The sequence below is a fragment of the Octopus bimaculoides genome, chromosome 17 (genome assembly GCF_001194135.2).
Source record: "Octopus bimaculoides isolate UCB-OBI-ISO-001 chromosome 17, ASM119413v2, whole genome shotgun sequence".
NCBI lineage: Eukaryota > Metazoa > Mollusca > Cephalopoda > Octopoda > Octopodidae > Octopus > Octopus bimaculoides.
The window spans coordinates 14944538-14949418 of NC_068997.1; positions in this window are offsets into that span (position 1 = coordinate 14944538).

The window sequence follows — 4881 nt, forward strand, 5'->3', positions numbered from 1 at the left end:
TATATATACAGTTATATGTGGGAAGAACAGCGAGAGAGAGAGAGGGGTGGAACAGAAAGGGTAGGAAATAATAAGAGAGATGGAGAATGAGATATGGTTGGAGAGTAAAAGATGAAGATAAATTGTAAGTAAGTGAAAGAAGAAGAAGGAGTGAGAGTGAGAAAGTTACACATAAATAAATAGGAAAATAAATTCACTTACGCACACACACACACACATACACTCGCATACGCGCACACAAAGACAATCACATACAAATAGAAAGTGTGAGAAAACATTACACTAATAACAATAACAAAGCATTGTATGGAACAAACAAAACAAAAAAATTCTCAAATAATAGATTTGTCTATGATAGTAGCTCCCTCTTAGCTAGAAAGATCCATTCTCTCTAAAAAAGAACAATTATCTATTTTTCTGGTATTAATATCAATTATGTATCCATCATCAATTTTCCTCTTTCTTTTCTTTTATTATTTTGTTGCCATTGTTGTTCGTTGTTGGTTTTGTGCTTCTGTGGAAATATCTTGCGGGTATTGATAACTTAACAATGCCTCGATGTAATCCACTTTTGATTTCAGATAGCGCAATCTATGAAATCAGATTTCAGATTCTAGAGCAGCCATTGTTGCTGTTGGCATCGACTCCAGTTTCATTAGTGGAGATGGCCCAAGCAAAACAAAACACTAATAATAATAATAATAATAATGATAATAAAAGAAAGAAAGAAAATCAACAACATCTACGTTTTTTATTGTCTCCTCCACCATAACATGATGGTTATTCGATACAAAAACATTGTTGATGGTTTCAAAATGCAATACATACGTTTATTTCGTTTTGCTAATGAAAGAAGAAGAAAAAAATTGCATTGTTTCTCATTTGTTGCCACTCTTTATCATTATTCTCGTTGCAGCAGAAGAGCCATCTATAATTGGTCATTGCTGTTATTATTGTCATTATAGACTTTCTCTGCCATCGTCATTACCACTGTTGTCATTATCATCATCAATGTCATCATTTTCATTGTTATTGTTGGACAAGTATGTACACAAATAGATTAATAAAAACAGATAGACGTAAATATCATGCCTAATTTCTTACCTATACCACCACCACCATAATCGTTAGCATTATCAAATAGTTAGCAGCAGGATTATAAATACCATTCCTATTATCTTATTCATCATCATCATCATGAGTTAAAAGTATTCACATCAGTGAAGAGCAGTTTTCTAGTTACTGCCATTCCTATGTCTTAAGCTTTTCTGTCTGCCTTGCCAACGATATTATAATCACAGACATTGATCATCTGAGTATCACAAGCCTGAGAAAGAGCCACTATTTGGCTATTCAATCTGTTCAAAAGTCATGGAATTTTTCCACAAGAAACAGTCCAATCTCTAAAATATATTTCAAGTACCAAATTTTCACTGCTTTTTGCTTTAGAAACCAAGTTTTTTGCAATGATGTCCGACAAAAGTCACTGGAGTACATAGCCGAATGTCCTTGTAGCAAGACCAATTTGTATTCACCATCTTCATCATCATCATCATTTAATGTCTGCTGGTATGTGTTGGACAGTTTAACAGGAGCCAGCAAGGCTCCTGCACTGGACTTCTGTGACTGTTTCGGCAAGATTTTTACAGCACCGAACACCCAGCAGAGTGGACTTAGAGCTTTTTATAACATGGCACAATCACATTATTGCATATTTAAAGACATTAAGTTTGGGTTATACAGGCTCACTAAGTTACTTTGTTGTGATTGGCTAAAATACTGGTCATATAAATCATTGGACATTTATTGAGCCCTACGTTGTGATTAGCTGAGTGTCAAGTGGTAATTGTATCGAAGGTCCAATCAGGTTGCATATAATGTATTTCAAACAACTAATCCATATGTGTCCTAGAGCCTCCTTTTTTCCATAAACTGGTGCAACAAATTATTTACGAGTCAGAGGGATGAGAGCTTTCATTGAGGTGAGTTTTGTAGACCCTAATGTCCAGAGGAGAATTAATATATAACAGAGCCCATGCAACTAATAATGATTCAAGCTGGATCATCAAAACGATGAATTAACGACAACCAACAGAACTTGTAATATTTCTTGCTTTGAAGACGGTGAGCTAGCAGAAACGTTAGCACACCGGGTGAAATGCTTAGCGGTATTTTGTCTACCGCCATGTTCTGACTTCAAATTCTGCTGAGTTTGACTTTGACTTTCATCCTTTCAGAGTCGATAAATTAAAGTACCAGTTGCATACTGGGGTTGATCTAATTGACTGAATTATAAATCTTCTTGCTCATTACCTTGCAGTCGGCCTGAGGTTATAAATACAGAGCAAATTTAGAGTGGATTGTAGGCATTTGACATCTACTTCTAGCATACAGGTGCTGGCATTCCAGCTCACTTCAATAATATTAATACACTAAATTTTTGTTCTTGTATGTACCTGTTGTGTGCGTCACACTTACTTCTTTGAAGTGTCAAAGCGAGAGAGAGGAGGAGAGAGAGGAAGTAAGAGAGAAAGAGAGAGGGAATGATAGTGTGTGAGAGAGAAAGAGAGAGTAAGAGAGAAAATGAGAGAGTGAGAGAGAAAGAGAGAGAGAGTGAAAGAGACATCACTTGTAATGGCGTTTATTTTGTGCTTTTAAATGGTTCAAAGAGAAATGAAAAGAGAAAGAAAGAGAATGAGAGAGAAAGTGAGAGGATGAGAGAACTGTGATATGTCAAGGGATTACTGTATATAAATGGATAGCTACATAGGTAAGCAGATGGATAGATAAATAGATGGATGGATGGATGGATGGGTGGATGGATGGGTGGATGGATGGATGGATGGACGGATGGATGGATGGATAGATGGACACACAGATAGATAGAAAGATAGATAGATAGATAGATAGATAGGCAGATAGATAGGTAGGTAGATAGACAGATAGACAAACACACACAAAAACACAAGACAGACAGACAGACAGACAGACAGACAGATAGATAGATAGATATGAGTTGAAATCAACATAAAATGAAATGTAGATGAGTATATGAATACATTTGTGTTTTGTGCTTTTTGTTGTGCATTCATAAGTACAAGTGTAAAGTAAATGCGTGACTGGTATTCCTCAATGTATATAAATATGCTTGAATGAGCTTCAGTTTTTGCTAGTATTTCATTTGCTAAACAAATGAAGGAATGACATTGAGAGACAAAAAGAATCAAAACTAATTTGAGTGGTAGTTATGCACACAAACACATATGCACACACACATGCACACACACACAAACACAAGCATGCAAACACATACATACATACACATGTATACATACATACACATGTGCACACACAAATACACACATATACACACACACACTCATGCAAACAGACATAAACACACATAGACATGTACACACACATACACATACACATGCACACACAAACACACACATACACACACACACACAAACACACACATACACACACACACACAAACAGACATAAACACATATACACATGTATACACACAAACACATATACACACATACACACAAACACACACATGCACACAAACAAACACACGCAGGCACACACACAAACACTCACATGCACAGACACATACATGCACACGTACACACACATGCACACACTAACACACACACAAACGCACACACAATTACACAAGCAAACACATGCAGGCCCACACACAATGACACACACATATACACACACACAAACACACACACACACACTTCCATCATGCTCACCTAACCACCAATGTCTCTAATGCCGCCACCATTAACCCAAATGAGATTCTTTGCATGAGGGCAGACTTTTGCAGGTGTTCTGTTAAGTCATTCAATTCCGTGGACATGACAAGACAACCAAAAAAAAAAAAAAAAACAACGTAGGAAGAGTCAGATAGCAAAATCAGGCAACCAACAAAGCACAACAACAACAGGAACATGTACAACAACAACAATAATGATGACAAGAGTGTAAAACAACGATGAAAGCAAGAAAGACCTGCAATTGAGATTAAGTAAAGTGTGTGATGACAGATGGGGGCCTCCGGTGCAGGGGGGACGGAATGGTAGTTGCAATGACGACAAGCAATTGAATGTCTTGTGTTTAGGAGTGGACAGGAGGTGGGCAGCGGGAAGCTTTCATCTGTCCAGTAAACAATAGGTGTGATAACCCAACATTATCCTGGACTACTTCAAGTACCAATCTTAAGGACAGACAGGTGTGACAAAAAAACCACTTGTGGTTACCTGAGCACATATGTTATGCATGTATCTGTGTGTGTATATGCGTGTACATAAGCATGTAAGTGAGCTTGTATATGTTTGTGTGTGTGTATGTGTGTGTGGGTGGGTGTGTAAGTGTGTTTGTATGTGTGTGCGTGTGTGTGTTTGTATGTGTGTGTGTAAGTGTGTTTGCATGTGTGTGTGTGTAAGTGTGTACATAAGTATGTAAGTGAGCTTGTATATGTGTGTGTGTGTGTGTGTGTGTAAGTGTGTTTGTATGTGTGTGTAAGTGCGTTTATATGTGTGTGTGTGTGTGTCTGTAAGTGTTTGTATGTGTGTGTGCATAAATGTGTGTCAACGAAGGGTTTCCTCTTCTTTTGTTTTTGTTTTGTTTTTCTTTATGGAGAGGGTGTTTTATCCCTTCCACATAATAAAGTTCTACCACATTCTTGAAGTCTAAGAAAGACAGTTTATTGTGAGTGGGGAGGGGCTGTCTTATAATTTAATTAACTTTGAGTATTGTTTATTTTAGGTTTATCAGTTTTCATTATCATATTTTTTCACAAAATCTGTTTATATATATATATATATATATATATATACACACATATATTTATATATATATATA